Source organism: Pleurodeles waltl, chromosome 5 (assembly GCF_031143425.1).
Source record: "Pleurodeles waltl isolate 20211129_DDA chromosome 5, aPleWal1.hap1.20221129, whole genome shotgun sequence".
Lineage (NCBI taxonomy): Eukaryota > Metazoa > Chordata > Amphibia > Caudata > Salamandridae > Pleurodeles > Pleurodeles waltl.
Genome location: NC_090444.1, coordinates 687,732,000 through 687,754,731, shown reverse-complemented (window position 1 = coordinate 687,754,731; position 22,732 = coordinate 687,732,000). Strand labels below are relative to the sequence as shown.

The 22,732-nt window shown below is 45.8% G+C and overlaps 1 protein-coding gene across 2 annotated transcripts in view; it reads right to left on the bottom strand.

Moving 5' to 3' along the window:
• TRAF3IP2 (TRAF3 interacting protein 2) overlaps nt 1-22,732 on the bottom strand; it is a 170,556-nt gene that overhangs the window by 136,677 nt on the left and 11,147 nt on the right. The window lies entirely within an intron of this gene.

Genomic DNA, 22,732 nt, shown 5'->3' with positions numbered 1-22,732 from the left:
TGAAAGGAATCAATAAAAGTGGTAAGACAATGTTGCCATTCAGATTGTTCGAAGGCATAAATTAGGCTTTCCTGAACTTGAAGATAAAAAGTTGATTTCAATTTAAGACCACATTCCGCTGTTCCATACTCAATATCTCAATCCTCAAGAACTAAATCTATACGCAATATTAATTCACAATTACCTGTATCTTGTTCAAAACTGAATAAAACAACCATATTGTCAAGGCCCCTAATAGACAGATGACTATACTTTCTATTCTCCACAAATGGAGCTCTCAATTTAGGCTTCAAAGTATAATACTTGTGGAGATGATGTAATAAGTAAAGTTTAGTAAATCAAAACAAAAGGATGGCCAATTAATATTGAATGTGGGGCAGAAGCCTAGGCCTTTTGATACTACAATAATGTCTGTTTTAGTTAAACATAAGTAAGATAAATTGATAACACTAAATTGATAACAACCGAATTACTATTTTTATTTGATTTTCATGTAATTCTTGACATTTTGGAGATCAATTGATTGACTACATCCTGGGCCTACTTCTAGTGTTTTTGTTTTCAATTTTATCCTTTCTTGAATCTGAAATCTGATCTTCTTGGGCGAACCATGACTACCTAACCTGCATTTCGCTGAAAAAAAACCAGGGCCTTCCTACAAACCTGTGGTTGGTCATCATTGTCTCAAGAATCAATTTGTAAGGATCTAGGTGTTCTATCAAATGATATGTTAGCTTACTCAACCAATTGTTAATTTGTATACAAAAATCATACTTCTTAAGAAATGTATACACTATCCCACATTCATAATGATGAACATCTCTTTCAAATTTGCACTGTTTCCTTAAACATATTTGTTCTAGATTGTTCTTCGGATCTTTATAAATTTTATCACATAACTTTGCCCAATGGAAATTAGTTCAACTATTTATATAGTTGTTTTCTCACAGAAGTCAATTTCAGTAAATCAATATGACCATGTTACCCAATGTGTTTAATTAAACTTACTTTACTGAGTTTTCACAGTGTACAGCGTTATACAAAGGCAATAATCCACAACAAGGACATCAAAAGTGAAGATCCAAATGCTACTATGAACACAGTTTCCAAAATGTAATGCCATCTGCCTCATAGACAAACTTTTCAATGAAAGCGCTGTCATAAAATGGTCGTTCTCAGAGAACCAAGAGTATCATAACAATTGCTCAAGAAAAATCCCCCTCCCCTAAAAAAAACCCTTAATCTACAACCCATGAGTGAGAATAACATAGCTGTGTGTTGTACGGTGGGTGTGGACAAACCAGGTTTAAGGGGTCCTCCCTATGGGGACTCGGGTTGTCTCAGGGTCTTAACAGGTTCTCTTATGATATGCTCAAGTGGGGCAAACTGTAAGGGAGAGGCCGACAGATAGGACACCAGAGGATCCCAAGTATATTCAAAATTCTTATAGTTATCCAGGAGTATCAGCCATTCTTTCCATTGTCAAGGCCTGCAACAGCCAGGCATTCTGCTGGGTAATCGGGGGAGCTACTGTTTTTTTTACCAAGAAGCCACCAACTCTGTCTTGGCAGCCCCCACCCAACCATAACCATATCGGTTATGGGACTCATCTTGCACTCACAAAAGGGCAAGGCCTGGCGTGGATTGGACTGGGTATCCCAGTATGTCTTTAATTTGAGCTAGGATTTCAGACCAGAAAGGGCGGATTATGGGACAGTCCCACCATATATGATGGAAATCTCCGAGCAACCCGCACCCTCTCCAGTACAAGTCAGTCTTGTTGGGATAAATTATTTTGAGCCAACTGGGACAAAGATACCAATCATATAATATTTTGTAACAGGCGACTCTCATTCGAGTGGTTGAACCTCGATATGTTATGTAATAGCTTCTGCTCCTGCTCATCAGGGCCCTATAGTATAGTGGACCAAAAAATCTATGTGTTGTGGGCGAATTTTAGAGCACATATCAATTAAAAGTGAATGAATGAAGGAAATAGTGCTTTTAGCCCCCATCGCTTGCCTTACAAATTTCTCAATTGGGGAAAGGTCTCTAGTGGCTGCTGCTCTAATGTCTGGATGGAGTACCCAATGTTTCAGTTGAATATGAAGATATCTTTCAGAATATGGTAAGCCAAAGTCTTTTTGACAATTTTCAAAAGTAAGATTTTCACATCCACTGAACAAATTGGAGACAGTAAGACACCCTCCCTCGGTCCAGTGTTCGAAAGGACCTGGGGTAAGTGCTGAAGGGAAGGCAGGGTTAAAATGAACAGGGGTGAATTGTGAGGGGATCATGGCCCATGCAGCTGAGTGGTTCGCGTCATCCCAAGCTTTGAGAGTTGTTTTTGTAGGTGTGCTAAGGTAACATTATAGAGTTGATCTGTTTTCAGTTTTCATAAAATGTCCCAGATATAGCACCCTACCACAGCACCCCATCACTGCCCAAGCCATATGGAGACAGTTTTTCTCTGATTCTCTCAGAGACCATCTGACTGTTACTCTAATCTGTGCCACCTTATAGTAGGAGGGAATGTCAGGAAGAACCAGTCCACAAGTTTCATTAGGTAAGCGCAGCAATTTATAGGGGTGTTACACCGCAGCGCTCAGGTTGCCGCGGCGCGGCACGTTAATTTTGCCGCGGCCGACGCCCGGGCCGCGGTAGACGCCGAGGCAGACACCCAGGTCGCGGGGGTCGCCGCGGCTCCGGCGAGGGCCATAAAGGCTCCAGGGAGCCGGTCTGGGGGTCACGGCGCTCGCCGCTCCCCCTTTTTCAAGTTCTGCCTTAAAGGCAGACGCGGCAGAGCCTGAAACCCCAAGGGGGTTTCAGGCATGGCCGCACACAGCGCATTATGCGCTTAACATTTATTTCTCTTGCATGTATTCACCTGCCCACCACCACTTACCGATGTTCCTAGGACAAACCGAACCCTTACACTGGGGGTTCTTTATACTTGCCTTTTTTCTCTTCCCAGCATGCTTATCACTTCCTCTCTACCCAGCATGCATTGTCTAACACACATACCTAATTCATTACTGTTTTCTTTTCCCCAATCCAAGATGGCGGTGTTCTACTTCCTGTTTCCTGTTTCCTGTCCAGGGGTATTTAAGGGGATTCTAACTGCCTGTTCATTGCGTTGCAACACTCCTTGGTGATAGTCACGCTCCTATTTGATATCCTTCTGCGAATCCTGTCTGTTCCTGATTTGCTTTGTTTTCCTGCCTTCCTGAACTGCGGTCCTAATACCCTGGTGTCCTCCTTTCGTTTCAGGGAGTTCCTGTGGAGGTTTTTTACCCTACTGGGGTTTTTCCTCTGGGACTCCTTCTGGAGGGCACGGACTGTAGTGGTTCGCTCATACCAAACAGCACCGTGGCTACCGGAAGGGGTCGCCCCTACCTCGGCCAGAGCAGAACCCGTCGGAACAAGGACCGTTCCCCTACGCCTCTCCGCTGCGAGGGTAAGACCGTTGAGAACCGCGACAGATTGCAACGCCCACAATTCCTGTTGCAGTCCGGAACTATGGATAACCCAGTGGTAAACACGGAACCTACTAACCAGGACCTGCTGGCGACGATACAACAACAGGCTCAAGAACTCCAGCAATTACGTACTGAGAATACTGTTTATCGACAAACCTTTGCCTCCAGGACCACAGATGTCCCTGCAGTAGCCGCCTCTACACCTCGATTTTCCGGGGATCCCACCACATTAAAAGAATTCCTGGATGCCTTAACGGTGTACTTTGCCTTTCGCCCCTCGCAATTTGTACAAGATAAGACCAAGGTGGGGTATTTGATTAGTGCCTTATCAGGACCAGCCTTGGCCTGGGCCACACCTCTAGTAACCAGAAACGATCCCTGTCTATCTAATTATTCCACCTTTATCACTACTTTTAAACAGATGTTTGAACGCCCTGGACTCGAGGCGTCAGCAGAAGAGGCTCTTTGCGAAGTCCAACAAGGGAGTCAGGATGTATTACAATACATCACCCGTTTCAGACAATTAGCTGCAGAAACAACCTGGGTGGAACGTACCTTGGTGACACTCTTCCGTAGAGGTCTAAGAGAGGACATCAAAGATGAACTAGTACATTCTGCCAGGATAGAAAACCTCAAAGGGTTGATGGACCAAGCACTAACTATAGAGTATCGGTTAAATGAACGACGAATGGAGAAAAAGAAGAGTCGTTTGCCTTTTCACTCAGTACCATCTCGTCCCTTCGCCCATCGTTCCGAGGAAGCCCGCCCTGAATCCAAAGGGAATACCGAGGAAGAGCCCATGCAGATTGACACAGCTCGCGGACCTCTATCCGCCAGCGAAAGGGAACATAGACGAAGGAAGGGGCTTTGCCTATATTGTGGTGCAGCTGGTCACCTAATTCGCGCCTGCCCCATTCGTCCAACCAAGCCCTTGGGAAACGCCAACTCCCGTCCCCAGTAAGAAGGGTGAGGACGGGATATCGTGATATACCTTCTATTTGCTCTTCCAGGGAGGAAGGAACTGCTCTTTTTCTCTTACCAGTTATCCTCCATTTAACTGATGGCCGCGAAGCAAGAACTTTGGCTTTATTGGATTGCGGAGCCAGTGGCCTATATTTAGATGAAACCTGGGCCAAAGAACAACAAATAACACAAATACCCAAAGAAATACCAGAACAGGTACATACTGTTGATGGGACACTCTTGGCCTCTGGACCGGTACAATACACCACCCCTACTTTCTGTTTACAGTTCGGTAAACATCAGGAAATTCTCTCGTTTGACTTAATCTCATCACCACACCATGTCATGATCCTGGGAATTCCATGGCTTACACGGCACAATCCTTACATCAACTGGGAAACAAAAACCATTTCGTTATCCTCCCATTTTTGTCAACACCATTGCTATCCGGCCGGGGATTATTGGTCCCCAAAAAGTCTCTCAACAGCACCTGCCCAGGTGGGAGGATCCATTAATGTTCTACAGGGAGTTCCCAGACAGTATCAGGACTATATCGATGTATTCCAGAAGCCAGAAAGACCTGAATTGCCACCCCACAGAGAATACGACTGTGCCATTTCTTTAGAGCCAGACACTGTAGTTCCTTTTGGGCGGATGTACTCCCTCACCGAACCAGAGAAACAAATTCTGAAGGAGTACCTAGATGAGAATCTACAAAGTGGGTTAATAACTCCCTCCTCTTCACCCGCCGGGGCTCCTCTTTTCTTTGTACCAAAGAAAACCAAAGACCTGCGTCCCTGTATCGACTTCAGAGGGTTAAACAGGATCACTATCAAAGACCGGTATCCGCTACCCCTCATCAAAGACATCTTAGAAGCAGTCAGAGGAGCCAAGAGGTTCACTAAGCTGGATCTCCGAGGAGCCTATCATCTGCTAAGAGTCAGAGAAGGTGATGAGTGGAAGACCGCCTTTAGAACACCTTTTGGTCACTACGAATATAGAGTAATGCCCTTCGGACTCACTAATGCCCCGTCCATCTTTCAAAGATTCATGGATTCTATCTTTTCTGATCTTTTGCAACAAACAGTGGTAGTGTATCTTGACGATATCCTAATTTATTTGGTTCATCCAGAGGAACATTCCAAACACGTCCGCCAAGTCTTAGAAAGACTCCGACAACATCATTTGTTCTGTAAGCCTGAAAAATGCAAATTTGATCAGATAGAAGTGAAATATTTGGGATACTGTATAGACCAAACCGGAATTGCCATGGACTCAGACAAAGTACAGGCTATATTGAACTGGCCATCTCCTTCTTCCATCAAGGAGACTCAATGTTTTCTGGGACTAGCCAACTTCTACCGGCAGTTCATAGCAGACTTTGCCCAGAGAACCAGCTTCATTACTCAAACCCTCAAAAAGGAACACCTAAAGAAAGTTACCCACGGCAAAGGAGTTAAGTCAGGTCTTTACTCAAGAAATTTTCAGGCTACATGGGCTACCCCAAGTTATTATATCAGACAGAGGTCCCCAATATATCTCCCGTTTCTGGAACCAATTCTGCAAGATCTTGGGGATCCAGGTGGCCTTGTCATCCGGGTTCCACCCTCAAACCAATGGACAAACAGAACGACTCAATCAGGGTCTCGAGCAGTACTTACGTAGCTTCTGTAACGCTACACAAAGTAATTGGGCTCCCTACTTACCGCTTGCCGAATTCTCCTATAATAACTCTCTACACAGTGCCTCTAAAGTCTCTCCTTTCTATGGCTCCTATGGTTTCCATCCCAGAGCCTTCCCAACTCCCCTGAGAGACAACTCCAACCTTCCCGCCATCTCCTCTTTCGTTCGACAGCTACGGGGTATACAGCGAATTATCCATTCTAACCTTGTGTCCACCAAGTCCCGCATGAAGACAATAGCAGATAGGAGACGCTGTGCGGCTCCTCTATATCAAGTCCATGATAAGGTCTGGCTCTCCTCTAGATTCCTACCTCTCCGACTCACCCAAAACAAATTCAAGCCCCGCTTTTATGGTCCCTTTCTCATTCTCAAGAAGATCAACCCAGTGTCCATGCGTCTTCGCCTACCTCGGACATGGAAGATCCACCCAGTATTCCATGTCTCGCAACTGAAACCTTACCGTCCTGATCTCTTTCATAGGCAGTTGCCCTGTCCCCCTCCTTTGTTGGTTGACAATGTGCCTGAATACGAAGTGCAGGAGGTCTGTGACTCTCGATTTTCCCATGGGCGCCTCCAATACCTTATTCATTGGAAGGGGTACCCTTTGAGTGAGTGTTCCTGGGAGGATGCCTCTTCAGTCCATGCTCCTCTTTTAATCCGCCGCTTTTTTCGGCTCTTCCCTCACAAACCCGGGGCCTCGGGGAGGGGGCATACTGTTACACCGCAGCGCTCGCTGCGGCCGCGGGCTCAGGTTGCCGCGGCGCGGCACGTTAATTTTGCCGCGGCCGACGCCCGGGCCGCGGTAGACGCCGAGGCAGACACCCAGGTCGCGGGGGTCGCCGCGGCTCCGGCGAGGGCCATAAAGGCTCCAGGGAGCCGGTCTGGGGGTCACGGCGCTCGCCGCTCCCCCTTTTTCAAGTTCTGCCTTAAAGGCAGACGTGGCAGAGCCTGAAACCCCGAGGGGGTTTCAGGCATGGCCGCACACAGCGCATTATGCGCTTAACATTTATTTCTCTTGCATGTATTCACCTGCCCACCACCACTTACCGATGTTCCTAGGACAAACCGAACCCTTACACTGGGGGTTCTTTATACTTGCCTTTTTTCTCTTCCCAGCATGCTTATCACTTCCTCTCTACCCAGCATGCATTGTCTAACACACATACCTAATTCATTACTGTTTTCTTTTCCCCAATCCAAGATGGCGGTGTTCTACTTCCTGTTTCCTGTTTCCTGTTTCCTGTCCAGGGGTATTTAAGGGGATTCTAACTGCCTGTTCATTGCGTTGCAACACTCCTTGGTGATAGTCACGCTCCTATTTGATATCCTTCTGCGAATCCTGTCTGTTCCTGATTTGCTTTGTTTTCCTGCCTTCCTGAACTGCGGTCCTAATACCCTGGTGTCCTCCTTTCGTTTCAGGGAGTTCCTGTGGAGGTTTTTTACCCTACTGGGGTTTTTCCTCTGGGACTCCTTCTGGAGGGCACGGACTGTAGTGGTTCGCTCATACCAAACAGCACCGTGGCTACCGGAAGGGGTCGCCCCTACCTCGGCCAGAGCAGAACTCGTCGGAACAAGGACCGTTCCCCTACGCCTCTCCGCTGCGAGGGTAAGACCGCTGAGAACCGCGACAAGGGGAGTCGGGCTCTGCGATCCTGCCAGATGAAGTTGGTCACTAGCGAGCATCGCTTTGAAAAAAACTCTTGATCTATTTCAATTGGAAATCCCTGAAATAGATATAAAAACTGCGTTAAGGCAGTCATTTTGATTGCATGGATACGGCCAAGGCAAGATAGGTATATGGGAACCCACTTTTTGAGATCAGCTTTGAGCTGTTAAAGGAGTGAGGGGATTACTGGCCCTACATAAATCAGAGTTCTTGAGAGTAATTGTAATCCCCAAGTATATAACATCTTTTTTGACCCACCGGAAACTAGCGTTTCCATCTCAGATGGGAGGAAGAATCAAGTTCAGAATGAAGGATTTAAGAGGTTAATGCGATAACCTGCTACTCTCTCAAAAATTGCCAGTTCCTATTGTAAAGCCGCCTGGGAAGTCACGGGCAAAGTCAGGGAAAGCAGCACATCATCCGCAAACTGAGAAATTTTGTAGTTAATAGACCCAAAGGGGAGGCCTTGAATAGCTATTGCATCTCTCACCTTCGCTGCAAGGAGCTCTATCTATACTGAGGGTGAATAATGGGTGAATAATGTCTGTGAGATCTGACAAGTACCTCACTCAAATTTAAAGAGGCTTGAGACCACTCAGTTTACAAATACTCGTGAAAGCAGGTTCATGTAGTGGACCATGTTGATAAATGTTTTGCATATATTGAACCGATGGAGAATATTGAAGAGGAAGGACTAATCCACCAAGTCAAAAGTTTTTTCGGCTTCTAGTGCCTGCAGAACTGCTGGTATGTTTTTCTAAGCAACCTTTTAGACCATGTGGATCACCATCCTCAAATTATCGTGCGTTTGTCTCCCTTTAATAAACCTGGACTGGTCCAGATGAATCAGATCTGGCAGAATGTGTTCTAGCTGCACTGCAAGGATCTTAGTATATAATTTGTCATCCAAAATTTAATTTAATAGAGCAATGGGCCTGTATGAAGCACATTAGTGTGGGTCATTCCCTGGCTTTGGGAAGACTGAAATCGGTGCTTGTGTGTAATCTCACGAAAGGTACATGATTGAACAGTGCAGTCAAGTGGGCTACCAAATCAGAACTGAAGGTATTATAAAATTGGGCTGTGAAGTGGTTTAACCAATGTTTTTATTAATTGCAGTGGGCTCTCAAGTCTATCTCACAGTCTGTGTACAATGCATAGTTAATTTCAGCATCATTAGGAAAAACTAAAATACATGGGCCCTTGTCTATCACTGTTTACTGTAGGCTAACAAATAATTGAGGGTTTAAGTTCTGCACCTCACAGCTTTACCTGGTTACCAATGTAAAATCCTCCACTGCTTTAAAGCACAGAGAAGATGTGTGCTCAGGATATACTTTACAGAAACTTTTTAAAGATCTTTGGTTTGTGTCTTTCTGGTGGGAACGCAAGCTCCCTCCCATTCCGTACGTGCCAAATATACAATGGCACACTCGTATGGTATTTTCTCATGGTCTTTTTTAACTTCCAAGAAAATGTCCTTCCGGTCCTCTCAGATGTATGTCTGTTACAACAAATTGTTCCCTGGTGTAGTTCTTCAGTTAACCTTTCTTCTGCATGCTTTGGTTGTGAAGCTGAATATCATGATTTAAAATAGGGTGTCAGTAGACCGTCCTGATTGAAGGTTAAGCTTTCACCACAACTTCAATAAAGCCCACATCACTCAAACAAGTCTACAGCATCATCTTTATCGACACCATGTTTTGCACAAATCTGATGTTGTGGTGTCTGCCAGAGAACTGGATGATTATGCCAAGAGAACTCTTGGAACAACTGCTTTGGTTCTAAGAGGCATCAGCAATCAAACTGCCCTTGGGGGGCGGAGCTAGCCTGCCGGCAAGATGGGCGTCACCATGTGAGGCTCTGCCGGACTTAGGGCTATTTTCACCAGTTATCCTGATGGAGCGGCATTAGAAGCGCTCCCCCCGGCTGGGAGATTTGCAGATTGGGACGGTGCCTACGCCTGCCCTGAAATTCTGGCTGCCTGCGGGCTTGTGGGCCGGCGACGCAGAGGAGATCTCAGCTGGCGTCGGGCCTTCTGGAAAGAGGCGCGCTCGACTCGGGCGCGGTGCCCCCGCGATCCTGTGGCCTCGTGGCGTGCGGCTTCCTGGCGACGTGGCCTAGAGGAGAAGAGGCCTGTCCCGCCCTAGGGGTGGCAGGATTGGCGGCAGTGCTGAACTGGCTTGGCTGCGACCGGCGGGGGCCCTCTAAGCGGCCCCCAGGATTTGGTGGCCGGGAGGCCTTCCAGCGTGGCTGGGGGCCCGGCCTTGGGTCCCGTGGTCAGGTAGACTCGCCCTGGGACTCCTGGTGGTGGGCCCCTGCTGGGGGGCCCGATGGTATTAGTCGCTGGCCGGGTCGGGCCAGGGGGAGACTTTTGGAGAAAATAGGCCCTTTTTCATACCGTTGCCATAGCTAGCTGGTCTGTTGGGTGCGACAGAAGGCGTTCTGACGTTGACGGAGGACTGAGGGAGACTCTGGTTTGCATTTGGCGTCTCTTGGGAGAAGACTGACTGGCCTTGAGGATATCCAGTACTTACCTCTGGGAGAGTGCGGTCACCGGCTGGTGGATCTCGCCCAGCTGCTGGGAGTTCCTTTGCGGGTCGCCGCCTGGGTCCAATACTATCTGGGTGGCCCATCTACCTTTTGGTGATCGGAGGTGCATCCACGGCTGGGGCTTATAGTGGAGGACGCTATGGGCAAGGCAGAGCAGCGGCAGGCCAAGCTTTCCTTCGATGGTGGCAAACGGTGGGGGGGCACCCCCGCGCCGCATCCTGGAGAGTTGCAGCTGGACAATGGGCCCTCAGATGCCTCCGTTAAGTCCATGTTTTTGGATCTCAAGAGCAGCTTGGCCGGCATAGATGCCAAGCTGGACCATTTGACAGAGCAGATGGACCGCATCAGGGCCCGGGTGGATGAGCACGATGCCCGCTTTGAGCAACTTGAGTTGTGCACCTCGGAGATGGAGGACCAGCGGCATGGTGAGAGAGAATGCTTGTTGCAGATGGAGCAGGTGCTGGAGGTAATAAGGAATAAAAACGAAGATTTGGAGGTGCGGTCCCGGCGCAACAGCGTCAGGATGATTGTCCACGGACATGGGCAGGATGGTAGACTTCATGGAGAAAATGCTTGCCGACTTGTTTCCTGGTGAGCTCTCTCGAATGCTGGTGGTGGAGAGGGCTCATCGATCGTTGGGCCTTAGGCCCCCCCCCCCGGGTCTCTGCCTCAACCTGTTATTTTTTGCCTCTTGAATTATCATGACCGCAACTCTACGGATCTACAGAAACACAGAGCTGCATTTTTTCCCAGATTAAACTCCGAGTGTGCAGGCGGCGCGCAGGGCGTTCCTGCCAATCAATCGCTCTTTAAGTCTGACAGCAGCTCCTTTTTCTCTTATCTATCCGGCTGGTGTCGGTTTACGGCCCTAATGTCGATGACCCTGGATTTTTTTGTGAGGTGTGGCGCCTGGTTGACTCAATGGGGAGTGGGGCTGTGATTTGGGGTGGGGAGACTTCAACGTGGTTTTAGATCCGGAGATGGATCGGGAGAGTACGACCAGGCCTTGACATTCTGCTGCTGCTGCTGCCTTGATGACTGTAATGAGCGATGGCGCCTTAGTTGACCTATGGAGGACAAAGCATGGAGATCAGAGAGAGGGCACATGTGTCAACTATGTGCATAATAGCTGGTCTTGCATAGACCGATGGGTGGGAACTAGGGATGTGGAGATGTGGACGCAATCGGTGGAGCATCTGGCCCAGACTCTCTCTGACCACTCCCTGGTTAAGCTGCAGCTGTCGATACCTGGCATCCCGGGTGCTGCGTTTGCTTGGCGCTTGCCGCAGGGAGCTTTTCGGGATGTGGTGTTTTGCAAGGAGATTCGTGAGGCCATCTTACATTTCTCTGCTGAGAATTGCGGGTCGGTTGGCTCGGCCGGAACGCTCTGGGAGTCCTTCAAGGTGGTTATTTGAGGAGTGTGCCTCTCTAAGCAGCATGGTGTGCTTCGCGCTTTGTGTCGAGAGTTAACCGAGCTGGAATCACAGATAGTGGAGCTGGAGGCGAAATTGGTGGCGGACTGGGCTGGTGAGACGATAGCGGCTTTATGGGATGCGGTCTCTCGATATGAAGAGGCCTCCCAGCGGGAGGTCTGTTTTTTGGGGAAATATGCCAGGGCCCGGTGATACAGGGAGGGAGACAGGGCAGGTCGAGCACTGGCAAACATGTTACGCAAACCTTGGGCAAGTGGATGTGTCACTGAAATGGACGGGCAGAGGGGCGAGCGGGTGGCGGGAACCGAGGGTGTCATGAAGGTCTTTACGAGATATTTTGAGGATCTATACTCGGCCCATGCCGAACAGAATCTTGATGCGGCGCAAGCTTATTTTTCAGAGATTAGCCTGCTTTGGTTTGATGATGCACACAGAGCTTACTTTGATGAGCCCTTCTTGGTGGAAGAGATCAAGGCAGTAATCAGCGGACTGCCCAGTGACAAGTACCCGGGTTTGGACGGCTTAACTCCTGCTTTTTACAGAGAGTACTCAGATATTTTGGCCCCCTATCTGCTGGAGGTTTATGCTGAGGCGCTGGAAGCTGGGTTTCTTCCTGCTTCCCTGCGGGAGGCGTTGATCATTACGATACTTAAGCTGGGAAAGGATCCCTGTAGCTGTGATTCGTACCAACCGCTCTCCATGATCAATGTAGACAATAACATTTTGGCTAAGTTGATAGTGCTACGTCTGCAGCCATTGATGTCGCGACTGGTGCTCCCAGGCCAGTCTGGTTTTGTGCGGGAGCGGTTGACGACGCATAATTTGCGCATGTTCTTTGCGGTGCTGGGTGGCCTTACGGCGGAAGATGAGGCTGCTGTGGTGTTTTTAGGCACAACAAAGGTGTTTGATTCTTTGGCCCATACCTATATGCGCTGCTGGGCAGGGTGGGCATGAGTGCCCGATTTATAAGGCTGATTCGCTTGCTGTATGCGGATCCGGTTGCGAGGCTGCGGCTGAATGGCTGCATCTCGGGCCCCTTCCCGTTGGCCCGGGGGACTCGTCAGGGGTGCCCTCTATCCCCGCTGCTTTCTGCTATTGCGATGGAACCACTGGCGGCCTATCTGCGGCAACATCATAATCACAGGGGGCTGCAGTTCAGGCAATGTCTGATTTTAATTTCGATGTATGCGGATGATATCGCGCCGTATATGCGGGAGCCGGGTAGGAACCTTGATGTTTTGCTCACTGAGGTTGTCCGCTTCGGTGCCTTCTCTGGAATAATGATGAACTGGTCTAAGTCGGTCGTGCTTCCCCTCACTGGTGGCTCTGCGCGCTTCTCGTCGCGTTATCCTATTGAATGGGCAGATGGCCTGGTTCGCTATCTGGGAGTTTGGCTGAGTTGTGATGCAGAGACCCTTTGGCTTGCCAATTATGGCAAGTTAGTAGCCTGGTTGGAGGACAGGCTTGAGGTGTGGCGCTCGCTGCCGCTTTCACTTATTGGGTGCATCGGAATTGCCAAGATGGTCGTCCTGCCAAAATTTCTGTATCTCTGTTAACCTCCCATTGGTGCTAACCGTGAGCTTCCTACGGAGGCTTAGTTCAGCTTTGGTGTGGCTGGTGTGGGCGGCGGGCAGCCCAGGATTGCCTGGGAGAAGCTGACGCTGCTGTTCGAGATGGGGGCCTTGCCGCCCCGGACCTGGAGCTTTATTATTATTGTGCGCAGGCTCATTTTGCGTATTTTTTGATTCGCCCCGTAAGGTATCTACCTCATCTTGCGCCTGGGAGCGACGCGGTGTGGCCGGACCGGTTGACGAGGGTACTTGGATGCATGTCTCCGACTCGATCCAGGGGAGTGGATACTGTTGTGTGCACTTCTGGGGCTTGGGCTGCTTTGGTGCGCCGGTCAGGGGCGGGTGAACCCTTTGCCCCAGTGCTGGACGTCTCAGATGAGAGGGTGTCCCGCGATGCACGATTGCGAGAGTTTCTTGCTGCTTCCGAGTTGTCACTGCTGGGGGACAGGTTTGTGAACGAGCGCTTGCTTTCGCCGGAAGAGGCGCTGAGGGCTGGAGCTGATAATGTGCTACACAGGCTATATTTGCTGCGCGTATATGCGATGCTCCGCGCATGATTTACTGGCCTCCCAACAATGCCTAAGACCTGTCAGGCGCTTGAGTTGCTGTGGCGTGCGCAGTCGCCACGTAGGCTTATCACCAGATTGTATGGGTGCTTGCAGGAGCAGCAGAAGGCGGTGGTGGAGGCTGCTAAGGTTAAATGGGAGATGGATGTTGGGGAGGATATTACTGAGGCCATGTGGAGAAGCTGTTGCGCACACATGAGAACACTGTCACCTAACTACAGACTGCGGCTCATACACTTTAAATTCTTACATCGCTTATATTATACCCCTCACGGTTTGTGTGCTATGGGGCTGCGTGATGATGCACGCTGCGAATGATGCCATGCGCTGGACGCTGAATTTTTGCATCTGGCGTGGAATTGTGGAGAGGTGCGTACCTTTTGGGGAGAGGTGATGCATGCGATAGCTGGAATGACTGGCTTGGATCTGCCTTTCTCCCCTGTGCTGGTGTTGCTTGGACTGCTGGATGGGGTGCCGTCGGAGTGGAGGCGTCTGGTCGGTATGCTGCTTTTGCTGGCAAAGAGAAGAGTGGCGATGTGCTGGGGCGGGGCAGGGCTCCGCGGAGGTCTGATTGGTTACATGATGCTGCGTTCTGCCAGGAGCAGCTGTCAATCTTTTGGGAGCTGGCCCCTGCGTGCTCTCGCCCTAGAGACATCTGGGCACCCTTCCGCTTCTTTTTGGAGTCTCATAGCTGAATTGAGAGGGCCTCGGCTACATATGAGTGGTCATGCACATGGTTGACTAGATTGGACGTTGTTCCCCGCAAGCGTAGTGTGTGCTGTTTGGTGGACGATCCTGCTACATGAGTCTGCTCTGCCGCCTCCATTCTTATATTGTTGTGGCAGTTGTTGAGTTTTATACCCTGGAGAGCTCTAGCATTCAGATTTCCCCCTAGGGGTGTGCTTCTTGTTGTTGCTCTTGTCAGGCGTATGGGATGCCGCTTGAATTTGCTGATCTGGACATGCTGGGAACCTTGTTCTCATTGTACTATACTTTCGGTTGTACCTAGCGATACTATGTGTACACTGATGGACTCCTTATGCTGTATTCACCAGCTCCTGGGGCTGTTGTTGATGTTTTTTATTGTAAAATCTGTATAAATAAATAAATAAATAAAAAAATCAAACTGCCCTTGGTAGAAGATTGCATGACAGCAAGTGCATTTGCTGAACCAAGGACAAAGTTATAACCTATCCTCTGGAGGCAGGGCTGCATGTTTGCTGGTCTCCTAGCTCACATGAGTTTGCAGAACTGATTACAGAGTCTCACAGTGTTAAGGACACAATCTAATGTGACTGACTCCTGAAAACCTGTTAAACTGATTCCCTGAGTCTTTCTTTACAGGTTATAGTTAAAGTGGAGTCCTGTGGCCTCAGGTGGAGCACCTGCAGGTCCCTTGAGGTTCCAGGCCTGTGGTTATCTGTGTAGAAGAAAATGTCTTCCAATTGGAAGGAGTTGAAAGAAATATGACATGTGCCTAGGGACTGTCAATCACCGAGACCGATTATAGTCCAATGCTTGGCTAAATTGGCAATAAGGTGACCAAGAAATATGGGAACAAAAAAGGGGGATATTTGTTTGGAGCATCAAACAGAGACTTCCAGTTTGTAGTGTGGGCAAAAGTACATCTTAGGTCTTTAGCTCCAACCTGCATTGCATATCAGGGGAGTTGACAGTATACAAGTAAACATGCACTCAGCAGGGCAAGTTCCCCCCTTCTATGAGGTTTCCGGGAAGCAGAAGGTGCTCAGCATGATCTATTAGAACTTCAAAACCCTGATTCTGGATTTTTATGCTACAGAGAAATTCGCCCTACTGTTGTTATTCCGCATGTCTCCTAAAACCTAGCACTTATCCTTCAAAAAGTCAAGTGATTAGATTTATGCCTTCTAAATCTTTCTTCTCCATGCCAGAGACCTGATCAAGACCTCAGAGGAAAGAGCAGATGTATGTTTTATGATACCCTACTGGACATGCTGGGATGTGGATTCTTTTGCTTTGCTAGAAGGTGGCAACTTCTGTGTGAATGCCCCATTTTCTCCCTCTTTCTGTGTTGCTAGAAACAGTTGTTTGTCTTTTCACAATGCAAGCCTATTGGTATTGTGGTTGAGTGATAGGAGTTGCTTTGCTGGGCAACAGTAAATAGAAGATGCAGTAATTTCAGCGATCTTCTACAAAGGATTGGATATAGGGGGTCTTTTAGGGTGGTGCTTGAAAAAGGGACACCTGTGAGATATTGCTGTCAATCACTTTAAGCAGGATAGGTTCACATTGTGCCTATCTGTGGTTTCTATTTATCAATGGAAGTCAGAAATCAGCACGCTCTGGTAGAATTGAGTGAAATGTTTAGATGGGTGAGTCGTGTGGGACAGCTGTTGAGCAGGTTTGTATTTCCTGCCCTACCTCAAGGGCTCTTGTAACCACCAGAATATTTCTTTAGTGCTAGAAGCTCAGTAAGGACATCCGTTTGAGCCACTGGAGTCTATGGATCTTATGGTTCTTTAACATGAAGCTGAAGTTCTTGGCTGTAATAAAGTCAACAGTGCTGGTGAGTGAGTAAGAATCTCTGCAGCACATGGAACCCTTTTTGGAGATTCTTTCGTTTTTTGGACCTAAGAAGGCTTCTAGGGCCAGATGTAGAAAGCTTTTTGCATGGTGCAAACTGTGAAAATCGCAGTTTGCGCCATGCAAAAAGCCTTTTGCGATGCACATTCACAATTTGCGAGTTGGTACTGACTCGCAAATTGTGAATGAGACTCGCAAATAGGAAGGGGTGTTCCCTTCCTATTTGCGACTCGCATCGCTATGCTAAATTGCTTTGTGACCACGAATGTCGCAAAGCAATTCGCAGTTACCACCAGTGTCACACTGGTGGTAACCCATTCGCAAAAGGGAAGGGGTCCCCATGGGACCCCTTCCCCTTTGTGAATGTTGCCAAAAGGGTTTTTTCAGAGCAGGCAGTGGTCCAATGGACCACTGCCTACTCTGAAAAACCGAAACCAAAAGGTTTAGTTATTTTCTTTATTTTGCAACTCGTTTTCCTTTAAGGAAAACGGGCCGCAAAATAAAAAAATAAAAACTGCTTAATTTAAAAAGCAGTCACAGACATGGAGGTCTGCTGACTTCAGCAGGCCACCATCCCTGTGAGTGCAGGGACTCGCTACGGGGTCGCAAAATGCGACCCACCTCATTAATATTAATGAGGTGGGTCTTTGCGACCCCATAGCGGCTCGCAGTCGGTGTCTGAGACACCGTACTGCATCCAATTTAGCGAATCGGACTTTGCTACATCTGGCCCCTAGTAACGGATTCTGTCTATGTTTCCTTTGTTTCCAGATATTGTTCGGCTTGCTGTGTGCCATCCATGTCCTCTCTAGAAAAAGCAACATTTTATTGTTTCACTGTACGTAGGACCGTACTGACATTTATAGAAATCTGCTTCTTTCTAGAAATCAGTAGATATGTTGTTTGCAACAGTTTGTGTTTTAAGACAGGGGAGAAACAAATCCACAATAAAGTCAACTATATGTTTTATATAACATCTTCAGAAAATAGACCAAGTGCTGAAAGAATGTTGCACGTACTCTATCTGGGATCTCCATTATATCTTTGTTTGTTTAAATTCAAGACAAGATGTATACTTCTTGCTGGCATGTCAGATGACAGAATATAAACATATATGGTTGAAAATGTGTTGCTACCAGCGCAGTCTCTAGCAATCACACAAAGCAAACAGATATGTCAGCTAATAGAAAATGAAACAACAAATAATCGGGGGGTGTAAAATTTAATAAAATATCTACTTGTCCATGGTAAAGGTTGTTTCTTACTCATCCAGTATAAAAATGTACTTGCCCCTTGGGTGCCATGTAGTGCAGTGACAAATTATGGCAGCAATCGCATTATGTAAGAACTCTGATTATGTCAGGGCTACTGCTATAAAAGGGATTGAATACTTGCAATTTCAATCCCTACTATAGCAATTTCCTTATTCTTCCAACTTTTTGCAGATTTACATACTGGGGCTGGAGGAAGCAGTCAGCAATAGTTCCAGGGCTCAAATGCCTTTGAGTCTGCAAACCTAGTAACTTGCATGATTTAAGGATTTTCACAAGCTCCTCTCTAATCTTTTCCCACAATGAGAAAGGCGTGAAATTAACTACTGACAAGGGCTGAAGTAGCCGTTCTTCCAGGGTTGGGAAAAATGTGGTTGGCAGGAAAGTGAACTTGTAAGCGCTCAATAGATTTTCACATGAGCAAATCTACACATGCCTATATGCGTGTGCTAAAATTCAGTTCACAAGTATTTTCTAGGTGTATGAATTCCTGGTCCTGTAAGTTCTTGTGAATTCATGAAAGCCACTGATTCCAAGACATATACCATGGGTGCACTTTTGTTACTTTCTTTAAGAACTGGATCCCAAATTATGTCTGATATTAACAAAGACAGTTTGTTTTTACTAAACTTTTATTTCTCTCTCTATCTATCGGCTGGCTTTGCTGTGAGTGATTGCATTCTGCTCTTCCACAAGGAGCATATTGGCACACAAAGTAGTTTTGTTCAATGCCAGGAACCACTGTGGTAATCAGTTTTGTAACAAAAGTGGACCCCCCCCGCAAAGAACATGGAGCCTCCCCCCTCCAGACTCACTCAGGACAGGTGCTGTGATGAGGGGGGCACCTGGAATGGGGCTGAGGGGCCTTTGTTATGCCACTAGTGGCAATGTGTGCTTTTTGAGACCAAAAACATGTTTTTCTTTTTGCCAGCGTTTGTTACAGTGGTGAGGACCTGGCAGCTCCCACAACAATAAAGTGTAACAAAAGCCATGTCAAAACAAGACACGCATTGACAAAATCAAAAGATTCACAAAAAATGTTGGATCGGTTGGCTTTGCCGGCGCTTGTTATTTTCATGCTTCCCATAATCTTGTTGTAAATGGTTACACTGATTTTCCATTAGGAAGAGTTTTTGGAAATACTAGCAAGCATCAGCACATTTTACTAAATGATGCTTCAAAAAATAGCACCTAATATTTCATGGTAGTTTTTTTTCTACTATAATTTTTTTTTTTAACATACTATTTTGAAAGCAAAGAATCATCACTTTTGCATACAGGCTTTTATTTTTAAAGTAAAGAAATCATCACTCCTGCTTACAAGCGTCTGCAAACGTTTATTTACAGCGATCACCCAGGCCAAAAAATCATAAAATTTTTACTAGACCTTCAGGTCTAGTAGCTTGAATAATCTTCTCGACCTAACCGTAATGTACTTGACTCGGAAAAGGGTCTCAGATTGTGTGATCCTAGGCAAATATTGTATTTCAGTTGCTTTTTTCTTCATTCTTACATATGACTGCACCTTCAAATATGTGAGTTCAGCATTTCTGCTGTAAAAAAATCCTATTTTGTTTGATTAAATACACTAAACGTTTGCTATGTGTATAATAAATCTAGAACACATATAGGGTACACATGATCCATATGCATGATTTGCTTTAGTTTACTAACAGCTTTGCCATCAGGGCAGGAGTGTTTTTCAATTCATGTTTAAACACTCACTTTTAATAAATAAATTACTAAAGCATGATGTGGTAGCGCTCTGTCAATTACAGACAGTAAATTTCCAATAAATGTCCAAAACCCTTTCCACTAACTTGCAGCTTTACTGATAAAACTATATTATGTTTTGACAATAATCTTTGAAAATTGGGTTTCAGAAAACATTTATCATTTGCACATCACCCAGTAAAGTGTTCTGACTTTTTTTTTCATCCTATTAAATATTTTTTTCATCAAAGAGTAGTACAAAAAATGGTCTTTCACAGCTACTGAAATATATTTTGAAATGTTTGTAAAGTTGACTTAGTTATATAAATGTTGTGTGTTAGGAAAAAGCTGATACCAAAAGCCTTTCACGTCACATAGGTCAGACAGTTCCCCTTACAAAATCCTGGAACTCTGAAGTCAAAAAGAAAAATATTTCCATTGCAAGAAGACAAACTGACATTTAACCTCTGTCTCTGAACACAGAGCAAATGTGACAAGAATAAGATTTAAAGGCTCCTTAATTGCTAATTCAGTTGCTGACTGAACAGAACACCTGTTTGTCCACTGACCAGAAAGGTCCAATGGAATCTAAAAATAGCTCGACCTCATAAAATAAAACAAACCAATGCCAGTGGTCCAGTAGATTTTCCCAGCCCACCATAAATACAAGTTTGAACAGCATTAACATATGGACACAGATACTACCTCAACTGCAAACAGTTCCCTTCTCTGTAAACTGACAGCCAAAGGTGTGCTGCAGGGTGTTGGGGTGACTTGCCCCAAGGACAAAATAAACATGAAAACGTGTTGCCCTGGACCCCAAACAATATGTCCCAGGCGTTGGGCGACAGGAATTCCACATCTCTGAAATAATACAATGCATGAATGCTGAGAAGACCAAGATCACCAGAGATAAAAGTAAAAAAATGATATGAACAATACAGATCCATTTTAGGCATATTCCTCGACATTGATGATATGATCCAATGCGCAACACACACAGAAGCAACCTCAGTCTACCACACCAAGTTCACTACAAGGTTGCTCATGCTAGAATTAGGCTCTTTTAACAATTGAATGTGGATTGAGAAGAGGCTTATTACCAAACCCAAGAATAAATCTAGAAAAGCAAAATAACAGTGCATGAGAGGTTAGCTCACAATTGAATAAATCATTTGGTACATCATTTGAAGGAGATAGATATGAATCTTGTACTTCCTAGCTGAGTAATACTTAACAAGAAATAAGTCAAAATTTAGGATAACAGAGTGGCATCTCAGTTGAGTTGCTCCCTAGAACTTTCAACACATAAATCTGACAAAGTTACGCTTCTCTCCAACTTCTTGAAACAGTGAGCCTTTCCTGCCAATCTAAATCCCACTAAGGTGCTCAAAGATTGTGCATCTACAGAAAAGCTCTGTCACTTCAAGCATCATTAAGGCTTAATTTTAACCAAAGGCAATGCTAAACAATTCTAAACACCTACAAACAGTCAAGGTTGTGCCTCCATAGGAATTTATGTGGTTTCCCATCAACCTTAATTAACAAATATCAAACTGTTCTCCACCTTCTTCTCTAGGGCACTTCATGCCCCCCCCTTCCTCCCCTATCCTCGTTAACATTTAAATGACCCCTCTTGTCAAAGTAATGTGGTAAACACAATACTCTTACATCCATAATTGTATGTTACACGTCACAATGATGAATAAAGAATACAATGCCAAAGTCTTTGAAAATTATTTTTCTTCGATCACACTTTGGTGGGAGAGTCTTCCCAAACACGTGACACACTAAAATGAAATTGCAGGGGCTGCGTTAAAAATTTCCGGCTCAGGAAAAACATTCACCAAAGCAAATCAGCAAGAAATTAGCTTGTAACCTTTGATGAAAACTTTTAACAGTATATTATTAATAGTAACAGTATTGTCAAATCACATAACTTTCAAATGACTCTTAAATATCCTTTCCCTTTTTCCAAGGTAAAGACAAGAAATTAGTTGTGGGCTATCTCACAAATAGCTGTCTACTACTCCAATTCCATATGCATTATTATCTTACACAAATCCACACATTGCCTGCAAATAATTCAAAACTATGAGTTCTTCCTATAATCATTATAAAATGCAACCTTTACTAACTCTGCAAACATGAGAAAAAGTAATATATTCCAGTATACAGTGCAAAACCTCCTGAAGATACTACACTCAAAATCTAATTGTTTCACAAAGAAATTGTCATCTCCATTTTAATGTTTACTATTAACAATTGTGATGCCAACCTAGATATGAAACTCCAGCTATATCTTATATATGAATCCTGTAGTCTTTCCACATTCCCAATGCTCCTGTTATCCATGCTCAAACATAAAAACACCTTCATATAAGAAGGTGCTGTAATAAATAGTCCAGCAACATGCAATTTGCGTTTATTGATATTTACTAAGGTCTGTTAAATTCAAAGGAGCATTTTGTCGTGTAAAGCTCTAATATATTTCTGGAGACAAAAGCTATGACCACTGGCTCACAAACATCTAGACAGTATGAATGCAATAAGTACTTGAGTGCAGTAGCCAAGTGAATGCATTAAAAACTTGGTGGTGTACACTACAGTTTGGCAGGCCTCCATATTCAAAGGCAACCCTGTGGCCAAACCATAACATTTACAGTTCCCCACCTGGTTGATGGCATTTTTTGCCTTTTAAGCCACTTCAGTTACGAGACAGCGACGGCCACTGCACACCATGGAGATTTTGGCAATTTCCTGCTCAGGACTGCCATGGTGCCTGGGTGGATCCTGAAAGGAAAAGCTGTTGGACATGGGACTGTAAAGGATGCACTAAGTAAGAGAGTAATTCTGGCGTCCTAACCATCTGCACCTTGCCTGATGATAAGATTCTGCTGATGATGGAGCAGGCGAAAGCACTGTCTTCAGGAAACCTCCATTACACAAACTCTAAATGACGCATAGGAGGCATGAGGTGAGCATTTGGGGAGTTCAACAATGTTCCCCAAATTTTTCATTACCACCATTTTCTGAAGAAGGGCTTTACCCTATGCCTACTGCTACTGCAGTCAGCTAGCATTTTAGTTTAGTCATTAGTTGTTTCTATTCTTACATTTTGCTCTCAAAAAAGAGCTCAAACTTACTCCTTAAGACCTTTCATGGCGGATTTGCTCTTCTTTAGCGTATAAGTATAGTCAAATCACTCAAATGACATCTACTGCACCATGTGGAATAACGCTGGCGAGAGGACCAAGTAGAATACACAA